Source organism: Panicum hallii, chromosome 3 (assembly GCF_002211085.1).
Source record: "Panicum hallii strain FIL2 chromosome 3, PHallii_v3.1, whole genome shotgun sequence".
Lineage (NCBI taxonomy): Eukaryota > Viridiplantae > Streptophyta > Magnoliopsida > Poales > Poaceae > Panicum > Panicum hallii.
This window is the reverse complement of record NC_038044.1, coordinates 34,238,539-34,257,753: the sequence shown is the minus strand read 5'-3', so window position 1 is coordinate 34,257,753 and position 19,215 is coordinate 34,238,539. Positions and strand designations below refer to the sequence as shown.

Here is a 19,215-nt window from a genome sequence, read left to right as displayed (position 1 = left end):
ATGAAAGTTGTACAACTTTTTAAGTTCTTCAACTTTGTTTTAGGGTTTAAACTCAAAAACTCAAAGTATGCATTTTTATTTTGAAACTTTGGACTAACTTTAAATTTTATATAGATTTGTCCTTGTTACATATTTTACACACAACTTGGGCCTAATTGCAAGTTTTTCGAACTGTCATGATTACTTGCATTCTTATAATTTGGCCCCTAGTAACTTTTGAAAATTACTCTTGTAACTCATGCATTTTGCACAAAAGGACTCCTATTTTTATAAAATTACACATAGGGTCTTATTGCTACAAATACATCCAACCTTATACAAATCAACACATGCATTACATTTCATACATATTATGGTACAATTTGACACCTAGGGTGTCACAGCCCTCCCCCCTAAAAAGAATCTCGTCTCGAGATTCGAAGGTAGAAAGAATCAGACGATTGAGTTTGGGGATTGGCTTTGAAGGAAGTTTGGGAAATTCTGTTGAAGATAGGATTCTGTTTCCCAGGTTGCTTCTTCTTCGGTGTGGTGATCCCATAAGATCTTGTACATCTTAACTGTCTTTCTTCTGGTGGCTCTTTCCTTGGTATCCAAAATTTGAATAGGTTGCTCGGTGTAAGACAGATCAGGCTCAATCTCAATGGCGGTGGTCTCAATGATCTCCGTAGGTACTTTAATACATTTCTTGAGTTGAGAGACATGAAAAACATCGTGAATGGCAGCCAATTGAGGTGGAAGATGGATTTTATAAGCCACTGGGCCACAGACCTTAAGGATCTCAAAGGGTCCAACATACCGAGGTGCTAACTTTCCTTTTATGCCGAAACGCTGGACACCTTTGGTAGGAGATACTCGAAGATAAACAAAATCTCCTTCTTGGAACTGTAAGGGTTTCCTTCTTTTATCTGCATAGCTTTTCTGTCTAGACTGAGCTATTTTGAGATTGGCTTGAATAACCTTGACCTTATCTTCGGCTTCTACAACCAGATCGGGTCCGAAGATTTTGCGTTCACCGGTCTGAGACCAATTCAAAGGAGTTCGACATCTGCGACCGTATAACGCTTCAAATGGAGCCATCTGAAGACTAGATTGGTAGCTGTTATTGTAAGAGAATTCGGCCAAGGCAAGACATTTGTCCCAACTTGTACCATAATGTATAACACAAGCTCGGAGCATGTCTTCCAGTATTTGGTTGACTCGCTCAGTCTGTCCATCAGTTTGGGGATGATATGCAGAGCTTCGAATTAGTTTAGTTCCAAGAGCAGACTGCAATTGTTCCCAGAAGCGTGCAATGAATTGTGCCCCTCGATCAGAAATAATAGTCTTAGGAACACCATGCAACCGAACAATTTGATCTAGATAGACTTCGGCATACTTCTTAGCTGAATAAGTGGTATGTACAGGAAGAAAATGTGCCGTTTTGGTAAGTCTATCTATAATTACCCATATAGAATCATGCTTTTGAGATGTATTGGGAAGACCAACAATGAAATCCATACTAATATCTTCCCATTTCCATGACGGAATGGGTAATGGTTGAAGTGTACCAGATGCCTTGAGATGACTGGCTTTAACTCTCTGGCACGTATCGCATTCGGATACATATTTGGCAATTTCCCTTTTCATTCTGGTCCACCAAAAATTCTGTCGTAGATCTTGATACATTTTGGTACTACCAGGATGAATAGAGAACTTGGATAGATGTGCCTCATCAAGGATTTGCTTGCGAAGCTGACGATCTTTAGGTACAACAATTCGATTGTTAAACCATAAAGTTCCTTGATGATCAGTGTGAAAACACTTATATTTAACTTCTCCCTGAGATAACTTTGATTTGATCATTTTGATACCCTCATTACGTAGTTGAGATTTGATGATTTTATCTCGAAGGGTATTCTCAATGGATAAGTGATTCAGACTACCTTGAGGAATGATTTCTAAATTGAGTTTCCTCATCTGATTGCAGAGAGTGTCACTGATGGTTTTTATAGACAAACAGTGACAACGTGCCTTGCGGCTAAGGGCATCCGCAACCACATTGGCTTTGCCAGGATGGTAATGTACCTCAAGATCGTAGTCTTTAATCAATTCTAACCAACGCCTTTGCCTCATATTTAAATCAGCTTGAGTGAAAATATACTTGAGGCTCTTATGGTCAGTGTAAATGTTACACTTAGCACCCATAAGATGATGTCTCCAGATCTTGAGAGCATGAATAACCGCTGCCAATTCAAGATCATGTGTTGGATAATTTTGCTCATGAGTCCGAAGTGCTCGGGATGCATAAGCAATAACCCGGTTGTTTTGCATAAGGACACAACCAAGGCCAGTTCCAGAAGCGTCACAGTAGACATCAAAAGGCTGGGTACTATCTGGCTGAGCTAGTACTGGAGCAGTCGTCAGAAGTCTTCTCAAAGTGTGGAATGCTTCATCACACTTAGTATCCCAGCAGAACTTAACTTCTTTCTTCAGTAGTTCAGTCATTGGTTTAGCTATCTTGGAGAAGTCTGGAATGAATCGGCGATAGTATCCTGCCAATCCAAGGAAACTCCGAATTTGATGGACTGAAGTTGGAGGTTTCCAGTCCATAACTTCCTGGACTTTAGTGGGATCAACCGATATGCCTTCCCTAGAGATAGTGTGTCCCAAAAATTTCACACTACTTAGCCAGAATTCACATTTTGAGAATTTGGCATAAAGGCGATGATCTCGTAGTCGTTGAAGCACGATACGTAGATGATTCGCATGGTCTTCTTTAGTCTTGGAATATATCAGAATATCGTCGATGAAGACCACGACGAATTTGTCAAGTTCCGGCATAAAGACTGAATTCATAAGATACATGAAATATGCCGGTGCATTGGTAAGCCCAAATGACATAACCAAATATTCATAAAGTCCATATCTGGTTGAGAAGGCCGTTTTTGGAATATCACAAGGCCTAATCTTGATCTGATGATAGCCAGAGCGCAGGTCAATTTTTGAGAAGACCTTAGCTCCAGCTAACTGATCAAACAATATGTCAATGCGGGGAAGAGGGTACTTATTTTTGATGGTAACCGCATTGAGTGGTCGATAATCGACACATAGCCTTAGGCTATTGTCTTTCTTTTTGACGAAGAGAGCGGGACAACCCCAAGGTGACGCACTTGGGCGTATAAAACCTTTATCAAGAAGATCTTGGAGTTGGATTTTCAATTCAGCCAATTCATTTGGAGGCATGCGATACGGCCTCTTTGAAATAGGAGCTGTGCCTGGTTGGAGTTCAATAATGAACTCAATATCTCTGTCAGGTGGCATCCCAGGCAAGTCGTCTGGAAAGACATCGGGATATTCACAGACTACTGGGATATCTTTTACCTTGACGTCTGTGATGGCATAAGTACAAGAGTACAAATACTCTTGCTGAGGCAGATAGAGGGTAGTTGCTCCTTGATGTGGTGAATCAATCTCAATAACCCGGGAAGAGATGTCTAGTAGTACTTTATGTTCTGCCATCCAATTTGTCCCAAGTATAATATCAATTCCCTCTAGGTTTAACAAAATCAAATCAGTTCTGATTTCCTTGCTACCCAATTGAATTGGCACCTTTTTGACCATTTGGCCAGATGAAATTTTTCCTCCAGGGGTAGAGATCACATATGACCCCTTAGTAGGGCAAAGATCAAGTCCTATTCGGATACTGCAGTTGTTACTAATGAAACTATGAGTTGCTCCAGAATCGAATAATGTAACAACTGGTTTGTGGTGTACTGAAAATGTACCCGACATAATAGGAGCTCCATCCGGAAGTTCTGCAAGGGTAGTGAAATTGATGTGTCCATACCGGACTTGCATCATCGGCCTCTTACCCTTGTTCTGATCATTCTGACTGGAATTCTGCCCTTGTTTAGGTCTTCTGAGTTGCGGACAATTTCTAAGGAGATGATCCGCACTTCTGCACTTTAAACAACAATGAGTGTTGCTTTTCCGTCGAGCTTTTTGAACATTCGGCCGTGGGCTAAATTGTTGTGGTTGTTGTAGAAGTACAGGAGGTCGATACTCTTCTTGCTGTTGAGGCGGCCTAAGAACCAGTTTGCCAATCGGAACATTTCGTGGTAGTGCTTCAGGCAATACATTCTGATCGAACTGATACCACGAGGGTTGAACGCTCGTGGATTCAGTGGAAACCCTTCGCTTCTTTTCGGCACGGTGTGCCGTAATGCAATCCTCTTGAGTTAGTGCCATGTTGACCAACTCGCTGAAAGTATTCGCCTTGACAAGATTCAGATGCTTTTTAAGCTTAGTATCCAAACCTCGACGAAAACGATCTTGCTTTTTGACATCACTATCAGCATAATAGCCCGCATACTGACACAGGTGATTAAAAGCCTGTGCATACTGCAGTACAGTGCGGTTGCCTTGTGTAAATGTCAAGAACTCATTCAGTTTCCGTTCCACCAGCCCTTCAGATATATGATGTGCTCTGAAGGCATTACGGAATTCTTCCCAAGAGATGACATGACCATCAATTTGCATAGCACAAAAAGTATCCCACCAAATACGAGCAGTTCCATGCAATTGTTGGGCAGCAAATCGAGCCTTGTTAGAGTCCGCACATGGAATCGTAAGAAGAGCAAACTTAGATTCAATGGTGCGGAGCCAAGCATCAGCATCCAAGGGTTCCTCCGCTTTGCTGAACAGCGGGGGCTGAGTACTGAGAAAATCTTGATAAGTTGCCACCTGAGGTTCGTCACAACCTCGTGACTGCTGGTGTTGCTGATTCTTCTGTGCTTGTACCAATAGATTAAGAAGTTCAGTTTGCCGAGCCATAGCCTCGGCTAGATGTGAAAGTGATGAGGATGGTGGTTGGGAATTGCTGGATTGATCTGCCCGGAAACCTTCCGGGGTTCCACGTGTGGCTCCAACCATCTGAAACAAAAATTCAGATGATAAACTTTATTTACCCTGCTGAAGACTTACAGGGTAAATAGAACGAGATAACTAATTTGGATATGGCCAAGGCTGGAAAGCAGAAAGATACCTAAGAGACTTTATCAACACTACTACAAGAATCCCACTAACCACACCAAAGATCAACATTCTACCACACATCCTTAGAAGAACCAAAACATACATTATATTCATGTATTTGATGATGAGTTATGCATGCACGTTCTACTCGTCCTCACAAACCAAAAATAACTGCCGAATATCTTCGGACTTACGTGGTTAGTTTCGGTGGCATAATACATACGTCTCTCTCTATTAACTAGTCGATAAACCCTATCCGTCCTAGTTTCGTATTCGTGGTTAGTGTACCTGCAGAAAACCACAATATATATAACCAATGAACCTTTCATGCCAGCATATCATGAAAGCGTCCCCAATCATTACTGTTCACTATAGAAACAGCATCTGTACAATTACCGCCGTACAGACAACGTTAACATACGTTACCGAGATAACGTATTCACGGGGGGTACCGCAACATGCGGGGATATGAACAGCGATCGCCATATCCTGCGCCGAACCATATACTCCCAATGTAGTCAACCGAGGTTGGTACATTGGCAGCATCTCAAGTAGGCCACTGCTTGAGAAACAGCGTTCGGTTCGCATCACCGACGGGAAGGCCAAGCTCCCTCAGTTGGCTGAGGATCCTTACCTTCTTACCTCACGATCGAAGATGTCGTTACAGAAAATAAGGTTGGGTTGTGCATGAATTTAAGTTTTGACAGAAAAGTAATGCTGGTAGTTAGGGTTATATACATATATAGCCACCTCTATTTTCCCTTAAACATCACCCTAGGGCTTTACGTACTATACACAATCCTTAACGAATCCAACGTAGTTTTGCCAAATATTTTGTTGGTCAAACTTTTATACTAAAAGCATTTTTAGGTCAAATGTATCTCCAGGGTAACCTTATAGCTCTGATACCAGCTGTGGCAGAACCAATCTGAATTATACCGGCTCAAGTACGCGAGTCCACTTCCGAGGGCTCCATCGTGCTTCAAACGGTATAATCCCTTGGCCTGTCGGGTAACGTCCCGATAAACCACCGATACACAGGATCAATAAGGTTACCTCACACGAAGGTGAGTCCAGAGATACAATTACCATCATAATTTACATTATAGGAATTTACATTACAAGAGTTTATAAAAGTAGTACAAAGTTTCAAATTTAGAGAAAACAATTCAAACTGTTTACGCTATGATTTTTAGCAGCGGAAAAACATACGCGATGATCTACAGCACGTCGTTAAGACGGATGCCATGCTAAGCCCGAGCATGACATCGCTCGTTATCACCAGTGCTGGCCGGGGACGGATCCCATTCCACGGACCAACCTTTTGAAAGAGCACAGGACCAGGGCAAAGGAAAAGTAGGGTCTTCAAGACATAACCTGCAAAACATATAACTAGCAAGGCTGAGTATACTAATACTCAGCAAGGCTTACCCGGGATTGGGTATACTTAGCCCATAACTAGACTTATGAGAGCTTATAATGGTTCTGGGTTTAGTTTCAGCTGAAAAGCAACAAGAGTAGATCCTTAATTTCAACTTTTACTTTTCAGGTTCTAGTTGATTATCCTTTCTAGGTGAGCACCTATAACTACTCAAGCATGGTAAGATCTTTATCTCAACCATCAGTATTACTCATCTTATAGTTGCTCTTGTTACTCTGTGTGATAAAGGGATCAAGCAGTCTCAATCTTCGTGAGAAGCGGACGATTCGAATCGAATTTAACCTTGCAAGGTAAACCTAACTCACACGCTTCGAATGCCACAGGGTCATTCCGAAGCAACCGTTTGCCTTTCATTCCGACTCGTGGACAGGTCCACCACAAGCGACTGCAGGAACATACGCACACCTAATGTGTGCAGGACATACGTCTGTAGCGCGACTACAAAACCCGTATTCCTGGTTGCCCTTGCAACACGTATTTCCTCAGTCGAACGTAAGTAACCAGAAGAAGCAAATCGAGTGGTGGGAGGTATGTCCACTCCTCGGGCCGATTGGCTACTAGGCTTACCGCTTACCCATAACTCACGGCATGTGGTTAGTACTTTCAAACGCTTAACCCCGATCGGCACACACCGCGACCTTATCAAAATTCATCAACACAGACGGGGTATCACCTCAACCATAATACCGCACAAAACTCCCGTCCGGCATCCTTATAGTGAGAACAGAAATGTAAACATTACAACTCCTATATCATGCGAGTGACAGGAAATCACCCGACTTCTACCGGCCCTATTAGCATAGCAGCTAGTCGGACTCAAGTACTAGTATCCATCACATTGGTTCCTAGGAGAATGCAACTAGGGTTTCAAGCAATTCCTAAGAACTTAATGCATAGAATACGTAAATAGATATAGATTGCAGTATAATTAAAATAGTGGGTTATGTCCGGGGCTTGCCTTTACTGGTGGGGCTGAGGTTAGTCAAGTTAATAACGTCCGAACTTTGGTTCGGGCCTTCCGAAAATTCCCTGATGAAGTTCTTGAGGTCTTCAGAACAACCTTCTTCTGGTTCCGGGATCTGTAGGAATTTTCACGGCTCGATCCACGATCAGCTTGTAGACACCGTCGGCAAAAGCAGTCGGATCTATATGATATGCAAGAATATAAAATTAAAGAATGTATAGTCTTCTTATTTTATTTTACGATAAACTGCAATCCAGAAGGTTAACACTCGAGAACTCACGATACAAGAGGGAAACCTAAGTCTTGAATCCTAAACATTCAACTCATGACTAACCTGACTATAGCATTGATTTAATTGAAAGCAAGAATTAAGATACTCAATTTATTCAAATTTGAATGTGGAGCTTGGACAATTAAGGTTATAAAGTTTTGAAAATTTAAACACAGATCAATCGCATACTTAACTAATTCTAACTAAAAGATCTAATTAGATAAGCTTTACCGAATAGACTAGATTTAGCTAATTATAAAATAAATTGAATTGATCAACTTAAAAGAATTTAGATTACAAAATAAACTTAGGTTTGAAAATTCCATATCAATTCATGCTTAATCCATAGGGATTGCATATCAAAAATCAAGATCAACACAGTTACCATGCAGGAGATATGAATATTACATTTCATTATCTTAGATTTAACAAAGATTCAAAACTATTTGGTTTCATATCAAACTTATTTAATAGAAGTTGTAGAGTTCAAAATCTAGTTTCAAACAAAACTGGTTTTGTAATTTTTGGAATTTCCTACAATTTTCTATTGAATTTACAAATCAGAAATACCATTCACATGAAATAACAAGCATCCCTTTACTTCTATTTTAAATACGGAACAAACCATATACTTTCATAACATGGTTATAAAACAAAAGTGATAGGGTTTAAAATGAGGATTCAAATCCAACTGGTTTCATATTTTTTTGAATTTTCTACGATTTTCTAGGGATTTTACAAGTCAGCAGCATCACTTCACATGAAATAATAAAAACCTTTACACACAGGTCCTCGAACTGTACTGTTTCTATGGGTCTACGCTTCGCAGAAAACCCCCTGAGTTTGCTTAAATTGCTGCACGAGGTCCCTTATCTGCAACAAACAGAGGAGGCGCTGGGTCGATTCCATGGGGGAAAAAAAATGAATCCTGTACAGGGGAACAACGCAGGGAGACGCCTCACCAGTTGGTCGCCGGGGTGGGGTCGAGCAGCACTCCAGGGGTCCGTTTTGGGGATTAGAAAGTGTGCAGGAAGGACTGGAAGGGGCCGTCGGCGTTGGGGGAAAGCGGAGCTCAGAGGCGCGGCTGCCCCGGCCGGGGAGGTACAGGCGCGACGCTGGGCAAGGCCAGGAGGGCGCTACTGCCCTGGTGACGCGCGGTACAGGGCAGCGGCTTGGACCCAGGGGCGATGGTTGGGGCGGCAAGAACAGAGGGGCGACGGCGCACAGTAAGGAGAAAAGAGGAGATAACAGGCGGCGGTTGCAGTGGGAGATGCACGAGAGTGGAAGGAGGACAGGAGCTGCAGTGCACGAGAGGGAGACAGCACAGGTGCTTGCGGGAGGAATTGAGGCGCGGTGGCCTGAGATGGCCTGAACGGCAGTGGGATTTGCTCAGCTTGGCTTGAACAGGATAAGGAAGAAAGGGATAGGAAGTAAGCAACGTGAGGATAAGGCCACAGGGAAAGCGGCAAGGAAAATGGATCAGCTAGAGCTGGGCGACGCGTGGAGAATTTGTAGCAGGTGGTGGCAAGAACGGTCGGCACAGCGGTGGATTGCAGAGCAGGAACAGAGCAGCGCCAGAGGAGGAAGAGAAAGGGAATTTCCCGAGGACTAGTTTGTAATTTTAGAAAATTGCAGGGACCTCTCGGTAAAGACAAATTTAACCACTGTTCTAGAGCTCAAACGAAAATGTGACCAAAATGAAAGTTGTACAACTTTTTAAGTTCTTCAACTTTGTTTTAGGGTTTAAACTCAAAAACTCAAAGTATGCATTTTTATTTTGAAACTTTGGACTAACTTTAAATTTTATATAGATTTGTCCTTGTTACATATTTTACACACAACTTGGGCCTAATTGCAAGTTTTTCGAACTGTCATGATTACTTGCATTCTTATAATTTGGCCCCTAGTAACTTTTGAAAATTACTCTTGTAACTCATGCATTTTGCACAAAAGGACTCCTATTTTTATAAAATTACACATAGGGTCTTATTGCTACAAATACATCCAACCTTATACAAATCAACACATGCATTACATTTCATACATATTATGGTACAATTTGACACCTAGGGTGTCACACTCACCCACGTCTGCGCCGCCGATTCCCAAGTCTATTCCAGTACTTCGGCGCCACGGCCGTTCACCCGCGTCAACGCCCTGCACACGCCGTCGCCTACTCGCGCGCCTCCGCTCGCGAGCCGCAGCCGGTCACCGCGCTGCCGTCGCTCACGTTCGCTCCTGCACTGCCCGCGAACTGCTCCTGTGCTGCCGCCACGCACGCCTGCTGCCTCACCCGCGCGCCACTGCTCACTCCGAGCTGCTCGCCTCCGCCCGGGTCTCGCACCTGCTGCGCTCGCACGCGTCCTGCACGCCGCCTGTTCGCGTTGCCCTGCACACGCGCTACGCAAGCCACCAACTCCAGCCTTCGCGTCGAGCTGCTGCCCACTCCCGCGCTGTGCCGCACGCCGCCAGCTCACTGGGCACGCCACTGTTCCTGGAGAGCGAGAGGCTCTGCTTTGTCCCCGGCAGCTCAATAAACTCCATGGCACCTTCGACCACATCCGCCGCGGATGCACCGGAGAGCCCAAGCACGAGCAGTGCTGCCAGGCCCTTGGTGAGCTGCGCGTCACCGCCTGCTGTCGCTCGCCTCCCGCGACGCCCGCGCGCGTGCTCCCGCCGTCCGCGCCACGCGCGCGTCGCCCGAACAACCGCGCTGAGCCAGCGCCTCCGCATGCTCACTGCCGCGCATCACCTGCTCCCGCACGTCAACGCACCGAGCCGCCCGCGGTACGCGCCGCTGCTGCCGTCGCCTGCGTGCCTGGACCGCGCGTCTGCTCGGGCTGGCCCTGCCTGCACCGCACCTCCCCGCTCTGCGCTCTCCGCATCCGCCTGCCACGCGCGCTCGCGCGCCGCTCGCTCAGCTCCCATCGCAGCCGCCGCTCCCGCTCAGCTTCCCGAGCCCGGCGCTCACGCTCCGCCGCTCCTGCTCGCCCGTCAGCTCGCCTGACCGCTCTGGCTCCTGCGCCTCCGCGCCCAAATCCGCGCCAGCTCCTGCCTGAATCCGTGCCGAGCCGCTGCCGCTCTCCAGCCGCCGCGCCGGCCTGCGCGCCGCGCCCGCACTGCAGCCGAGCCGAGCTGTCCCGCGCGTGCTGCACCTCCGGCGCTGCCCAGCGCCTGCTGCTGCCACAACCCGCGACGTCCACGCTCTGGCCGCCGCTGGTCCCGCTCCGCTCGCCCAGCGCGCCTGCCGCGCATGCGCCCGCACGCGCGCGCCCCCGGGCCGCTGCCCCCGCCGTGCGCCGCTCGCCTGCCTGTGTTGGTCTGGTTGGGGAAAGGGTAGACGGGAGAGAGAGGAAGAAAAATGGGATGGGGAGATAAGGATGGGAACCAGATAGAGGAGATGAGGATGGGGCTGCCGTCGGTGGAGAACAGATAAGGCAGAGACGCCAAGGAAGAAAAGAAATAGAGGAGAAGGATGAACAGATTTTCCCAAGGACCTTTGCGTAAATACAGAAAACTATAAGGGCCTGTCTGTAAAACAAAATTTCCCGTTGATTTAAAACCCGAATAAAGAAATGCCCAAAATGAAAGTTGGAGAGTTTTGCAAGCTCTACAACATTGCTTTAGGGCTCAAGTTCAAAAACTCAAAATTTATATTTTTACATGTGAAGTTTTGAATAAAAGTTGGATTTGTATTGTGTTTGTCCATTTTATAAAATTCAGGACCTAAATGCAAGCATTTATGACACGTCATGATGACGGGATAGACTCGTCATAATGGTTGGATAGACATGTCATGATGACTTGCACTTTTACACTTTAGTCTTGAGTAACTTTGGAAATTACTTTTGTAAATCAAATATTTGCGTAAAAGGACTTATACTTTTATAAAATTACATAAATACCCTTATTTTTACCACTTTACCCAAATTTTTGCATATTTCAACACGCGCATTTCCAATGCAAGTTTTGAGTAAATATATATATTTTTACAAAACATAAAGTAAGAAAAACATACTTGCAAAACCACCCTTTACTTATTTCAAAATTACCTTAATCCAAATACATTTTGCAAAAACAACCCTAGGTTTTTCTGTAATTACAAAATACCCCTTTTAACTTGTACTTTTAAATTTTCAAAAGCTTCACATAAACATACACAAGCTTTGCACTTATCAAACACATACTTTACACTAACAAATTATATTTCTAACATTACAAATACGCGAACTGTCACAGAGTGTTGCTACCCGACGCAACAGGAGCCATCTTCCTCTTCTTATCTTCAATCTCCCGGCGCTTGCGCTCGGTGTCGAGGGCAGCATCAACCAGCTGGTTGAAGTTGTCGAAGCGGTGGTTCATGAGCGCATACTCCAGGTGGTCATCCAGTCCCTCCCTGAAGCGCTCCTGCTTATCGCCATCATGGGCGACCTCAGCGGGGGCATAGCGAGCGAGCTGGAGGAAGCGGTCATGGTACTCAGTCACCGTCATAGCTCCCTAAAATGATAATCACCGGAAAGAAGATGGGAATTTACTCGACATTTCTTATAACAAGGGTGGGTTTGAGCTCAAAAAGAAATTGTGGAAAGATTTTACTCGAATGTACTTGCTTAAGCGCAAGGAACTCCTTATGCTTCATCTTCATCACACCAGCAGGGATGTGGTGGTGCCTGAAACGCTCCCGGAACTGGACCCAAGTGAGAGTGTCGCGGTCCCGAGCTGGGTAGGACTCCCACCAATCGAGGGCTGAGCCTCGCAGCTGTCCTGCTGCGTACAGGACTCGCTCCCTGTTGTCGCACTGAGCGACATCCAACTGGCGCTCCACCTGGCGAAGCCAGTCATCAGCCTGAAGTGGATCAGCCGCATGAGCGAACGTCGGCGGGTGACCCCTCAGAAAGTCCGCGCGCCTGTCGCGGGGCTGCTGCGGTGGAGGAGGTGGCGGCTGAGCGTGATTTGCTGCAGCATCTGAACGGTGTTGTTCAGGGTGGCCATCATCTGCATCTGGAGCTGGAAGAACTGCTCCGGAGTCAGGGGTGGAGGCATCGGCAGCGGCTGGTCAGTGCTCTGGTTGTTCTGCCCCTGCTGGCCAGAACCGGTGCCGGTGCTCCTGGTGTTCACCATCTGTTTGCAGAATAGCGAAATTTATAAGAGATAGATATGGTATAACGTCGGGAAGGAAGACTCTGACAGGATAAAATAGAGAGAAAGGAATGTACGGTTTTACCCCCAACGTTCTAACTCAACTTTTGATTATTTAATTCAGGTTCGTATTAAGGTCGTATTGCATGAACAAGTCTTGCTTCTAACTATGCAATCAACCAAAAATCCAAATCAAACATTGGCACAATAACAAACATTCAATATTCACAACTTAGTCGAGTTTATCACACGACTCGACTAACACACTCGTTCTAGCATATTTTTATTAGGATAGCCTAAACTTAGAGGGTTAAACGAATGCAGGCCAACATCTACGGAATATATCAAACTAACCCTCGGAGAATGCGGGGAGGATTAGCAAACTCGAGGTTTAGAACTCAAGGAATAGAAGCAGAAACGAATGTTTGGGTTTTGCGAAAGTAGAGCAAGCGAGAAGAAGTCCTAAACTCGACCAGTTCTATCTAGGCTTCGTCCTACAGTCAACACGGCTCTGATACCAATCTGTCACACCCGATTTATAAGAACATAAATCGAGCAATCGTATATGCGCCAGGATCAAGTCACGCATATATACAACAGATTATCAAGATATCACAACACATGTCACGAATAAAAGCGTATAAATTACAAAAGGAATATCTTTATTACAACTGAATCAAGAATCAGTTCAAGGAATGCGGAAGCGTAAAATAAATACATGAGGAGTAGGGTGCCACAGGGACGTCAACTGGGAGACAACGCCTAGAAATCGTTGAGTCCGCTGATGTAGTCCTCCATGTCGCCTGGTACTGAGCAGCAGTCGAAGATATCCCAAAGAGAACAGAAGAGAGGAAGAGGCAAGTGTGAGTACACAACTTGTACTCAACAAGTATAACACGAGTATGAGGCTCTAGGGTTAGCTGACTCAACTGCAGTAGCTTTTAATCTTGGCAAATTTTATTAAAACTATTTACTACAAGTGGATGAATTACCATAAACCCAATTGCATAAAAAATTAATCAATATTAATTAAAAACTACTGAGAACCATCCAAACCGAAACCACCCGGGGAATCTCCCTAATCAAAGGTTGATAACCCCACTAATCAAAAGGAGGATCTGGGCCGCTCATGACTGTGAGCACAGCTGATATATCAGTTTTACACTCTCGAGAGGTTGCACAACTTTACCCACAAGTCGTGAGCTACGCTAGTTGTTCATCACACTTCCTTAGGTGGGATGGCTAGTAAGCACACGACGAGACCGTTACAAAGGATCACGTTGGTAAGGTGTACCCGCTAAGGATTCTAGATCAGCGACGATGGGGCCCACCTCTGGGGGTACAAGACACACAGCACAGACCAAGCCGGAGGAGCAGGGACCATTGAAGCCTACCACCCCTCTTGCCCACGCAGGTAAGTTACTCCCGAACCAACATGACCTAATTGGTAAGTCAAGACCGTCCCATTCCAGTCTTGTGGTTGCGCGGTTGTCCCAGGTTGTCGCTCTATGAACCGGTCCTTATGGAGAGTGACCAACTAAGCACTAAGCACCGTGCTGGCCCCCTAAACCAAGTTTCTACAAAACATATTTTTAAGGACGCACAAACCACTCAAGCACACAACACAGAGGGTCGGCTCCAGAATTAAGTTGCATAAGATTATTAACAAATTAATTAAAAAGGACCAAGATATGTTATAGCGCAGCAACCTAGCACAACTAACCAAAATGCAACCCAAAGGATATAGATAAAGGATATAAAGTGGCTAGGAAAGACCTTATAGGCGTACGGTATTAAAATGCAGTATGAAATTGTATTAAAAAGTCATAGGAGGTTCATGTTATACTTGCCTTCCTCGTACTCTCCCGGCTGCTGCTCGAACTGCTCGGAAGATGGCTGCTCCTGGTACTCGTCCAAAGGCTCCACGTCTACTCACGATCATCAAGCATAGTCCACACATACACACATGCACAACCATAGCAAACTATAAGAAAACAGTACACCAATACAATATAACAGCACACAAAACTAGCCTAGAACTATTCTACACGTTACAACGATCGCGTGGATATGAAGAACACCTAAAACGGAGCTAGAACGCGAAAACTACGCTTGAAACTAGATCCAGGGACCTATTTGGGAGAAAAACAGAACTTCCAGGGGGTTCTGGGCAAAAGCCAGGGACCTCAACGTAATTAAAGGGTAGACACAGGGGCTAGCACGTGAAAACCCGGGGCTTGGATGGCGGGCGCTAAAACTGGAAAGCTCAGGGGTCTAAACGAGTAAAACAGGACTTAACCGTAATTACTTTTGAACTAAAGAGTACTGCGGGTTGATTTCTCTAAAAGACAGGGGCCCTTTAGCAAAAGGAACGGCTGAAGGGGTATCTCCAAATCTGGGCCTTTGGATCGCCATCTAACAGCTCAAATTAGATCTATTACGCGAAAGGGTACGCGCGGTCCTCACCCATTGGATCTCGATCCCACGCCCCGGACTCTCTCTAGTCTTGATCCAATCACGACCGCTGGATTTCAAACCGACCGCTCAGATTTAAAACAGAGCCGAACCGGTACCTCCTAATCAGGATCGTTGGATCACGATCCGACAGCTCTAATCTATCACGGCTCGATCTAATCCTGTCCGCTCGCCTCGCATCCTACGGCTCGGGCAGATGGGCGCGCGGGACGGCGGCGCCGGCCACCGGAGCTCGACTCCCGCGGCGGAGGCTCGCCGGAGCTGGCCAAACTCGGCCCTCCGGGCTCGGTTTTGAACGATATCAAGCCCCAGAGGTAGAGCGCGACACGGAGAACTCCTCTAGGGGCTTGAGAGGGCTAATTAGGGTTTGGGTCAGAGCTCCCCACGGCAAGGGCGGCTCGGGATCACTGCGGCTAGGGGGACACGCTCACGCGGAGGGAAAAGAAGAGGGAGGGGCATGGTGCGGTCCTTACCACCCCAGGGTGCTACGACGACGATTTGCGGCCGAGGATCGGGAATGCTGAGGCGGAATCGGGGTGGCGCCGGGCTCAGTCGATGGCGGCAGCTCAAATCCGAGCGGCGCAAGGGCACGGGGGAAGCTGGGGAGGGCAGTGGCGGCTGAGGGGAAACGCGAGGGAGCGGCCGGGCTAAGAAAAGGGGGTGCGACGGCCTCGGCGTGCGGGTCGTTCGCGCAACGGCCCCCGCATCGCCTGCGAACTCGTGCGGGTTGACCTAATCCAAACGCGACGGGCTTCTAGAAGGAAAGGAGGCTCGGGTACTGGCCAGTGGGGCCTCGCGAGTGCAGGGAAGGGAGCCCAGGGCGCGGCGAAGCGGGACCATGGGTAGTGGCCGAGTGGCCGGCCGGCGGGGATGAAACAGGGGAGGGGGAAAGAAAGGAGGGGGAGGAGCTGACGTGCGGAGCCACAACGCCAGAGAGAGATGAGCGGGAGAGAGCGGGCGCTCGGGTGGGGAGGCTGGTGCCGACAGGCGGGCCCGGGGTGGCAGCGAGAGAGAGGGAGGAGGGAGCGCGCTCGGGTGGCCGGGCTGAGGAGGAAGTGGGCCGGGGCGTGGCCCATGCGGGAAGAGGGAGGGGAAAAGGAGAGATGGGCCGGGCTAGGGGGAGATTTGGGCTGCCTTCTTTTATTCCTTCTCCTTTCCTTTTCTTTTTCTATACTCTAACCATTCAAACCATTCCATTTGAATTCAAATAAATTTGAATTCAAACCCAACACAAATAAAACAATGCACCAGCATGAATGCACAAGCAAGTTGACCCTATAATTAATTTTATTTTCTTGTGTTATAAATTGCTTTAAATGCCACAAAAATTAAAGAAAAACCTGGAAATTTCATTTGAGCCAAAATAAAATTCATTAAAATTTAAGGAAATTACCTTAGGGTGTTACACTAATCTTTATCTGATGATACCCAGAGCGAAGGTCAATTTTGGAGAATATCTTGGCTCCGGCTAACTGATCAAACAGGATATCAATGTGGGAAAGAGGGTACTTATTCTTAATAGTAACCGCATTAAGAGGGCAATAGTCAACACATAGTCTAAGACTGTTATCCTTTTTCTTAACAAACAAAGCAGGGTATCCCCAAGGTGAAGCACTTGGGCGGATATAACCTTTATCAAGGAGTTCCTGAAGTTGAAGTTTTAACTTTGCCATCTCATTGGGCAGCATACGATAGGGTCTCTTAGAAATGGGGGTTGTGCCAGGTTATAACTCTATAACAAACTCAACATCTCTAGCTAGAGGCATTCCAGGCAAATCATCCGGAAACACATCGGGGTACTCACACACAACAGGAATGTCTTCTAACTTGATCCCTTTTATGGCATATACACCAAAGCTGACATATTCCTGCTGTGGAAGATGAAGGATGGTATGTCCATATTCTGGGGAGTTTATCTCAACTATTCGAGAAAAGATATCTAGAGATACCCGATGTCTGGTCATCCAATCCATACCTAGGAGAATATCCATTCCTTCTAGGTTTAATGAAATTAAGGCTGTTCTTATTAGAGTGCTACCCAACTAGATTGGTACACCTCTACAAAATTGATTTGATGCAATTCTACCTCCAGGGGTTGTTATCATATATGTTCCATTAGTAGGGTAGAAATCCAAACCTATTTTGGTCCCAAACCTTGTACTGATAAAACTATGGGTTGCACCAGAATCAAAAAGTATAATAGCAGGGTGATGGTATAGAATGAATGTACCCGTCATCACTAGTGCACCTTCCAGAAGTTCCGATAGAGTAGTGAAATTCACTCTTCCTTGACGGACTTGCATAACCTGCTTCTTGCCCTTGTTCCTGGAGTTGAAGCTAGAGTTAGAGTTGGAGGCCTGTCTGGGGAATGTTCTCCTTGGTTGTGGGTAGTCTTTAACAAAATGTGTCGGACTACCGCAGTTGAAACATCGATTGATGTTATTCCCTTGATTAAACTGCGGAGGGTTCGGTCTTGGGCCGGATGGTCATTGCTACTGTAGAGGTTGAGGCACTGGCGGCCTGTTGAATCGGGGCTGCTGAGGAGGCCTAACTACCCACCTACCTGCTGGAACATTTCCGGGCGGAGCTTGGTGAACTGGGTTCTGAATCAACCGATACCTCGAAGGTTGTAACTTCGAAGGTCCAGGCGATACTTTCTGTCTTTTCTCAGCACGATGGGCTGAAATACAATCTTCTTGGGTAATGGCCATGTTGACCAATTCGTTGAAGTTGTCAGCCCTGACCAGATTCAAGCGTTCCTTCAGCTTGGTGTTTAGTCCGCGATGGAATCGATCTCTTTTCTTGGCAGTGACAGTGGCTTGGAGTTCCTCAATCTGCATATTCTGCCGGGCAACCTGATTACAATACCCTTGGGCTATGTTGGTTAGTCGATATATACTGTGCTGCTGAAGTGTCTGGTAGCGGTACTGTGCATTCATAAATCTGACTGCAGTGCATAGAGTCTCTCCGGCCAGACTTCCTAATAAGTGATCACAATATGTTACCCTGAAAGTCCATTCTGGGTCACGAGAATCCATTGCAGGAAATAAGCCGATAGAATGTCCTGCAACTTCCTCAAGATGCTGATCGCAGAAGATGTGGATAGCTTCCATAGCTGCTGCTTCAAAAGTATTAGTGAGGCGATGTCCAATCACATTAACTTCAATGGGTTGCCACAGAGATAAAGTAGGCTGTGGAGGAATAGTCATCTTCACCCTGCAACGAGGAACGCCTTCTTCATCATACTCTACTCCATCATAAGGTGGAGGTTCGGTGTAGCCAAACACCTGGAGGGACTCCCACAAAAGATGAGGAAAACCCTCCCAATGCAAAGCATTGGTATGAGCATGTCCTGCAGAATCCCAAAAGAACCTTGAAAGCTCTGCCATCTGAAACAAGGATTCAAATGGTGAGATTACAAGTTTTCAACCATACACCTTGAGAAGACTATGGAAAAATGTGAGTTAGACTTATGGAATGACTGGAATGCAGCTATCCGGCTAAGAACTCACAAGGTAAAAGAAACAAGATGACCTATTCTGATAACAGCAGAATCTGAAAATCGAAAGATTGTTCTAGATCTTGAGAATGAAATGATAAAGGTCGAAATACTATAACCTAAGGCTATTGGTATGACTATTTCAAGGCTGCACTAGTGACTAACAATACTCTAGACATCCTTAAAACAACAAACCATGCCACTCATTCAATCGAATCAAGGAATATGCATGCACTTGCTACGCGTCCTCACAACTCAAAATAATTGCCAAATATGTTTAGACTTACGTGATTAGTTTTGGTGGCACAATATGTTCGTCTCTCCCTATAATAGCTAGTCGGATATCCTTATTCATCTTAACCTATTTAATCGTGGTTAGCATACCTGCAGAAAACCATAATAAATATGAACCT

At 45.9% G+C, this 19,215-nt stretch overlaps 1 long non-coding RNA gene across 1 annotated transcript; it reads right to left on the bottom strand.

Moving 5' to 3' along the window:
- Positions 1–7,412: 7,412 nt before the first annotated feature.
- LOC112888174 lies at positions 7,413–9,374 on the bottom strand. The gene is made up of 3 exons (XR_003227727.1): positions 8,652–9,374; positions 8,493–8,562; positions 7,413–7,599 (listed from the first exon to the last, which is right to left on the bottom strand). It is a non-coding gene; the product is annotated as an uncharacterized LOC112888174 (long non-coding RNA).
- Positions 9,375–19,215: the final 9,841 nt, after the last annotated feature.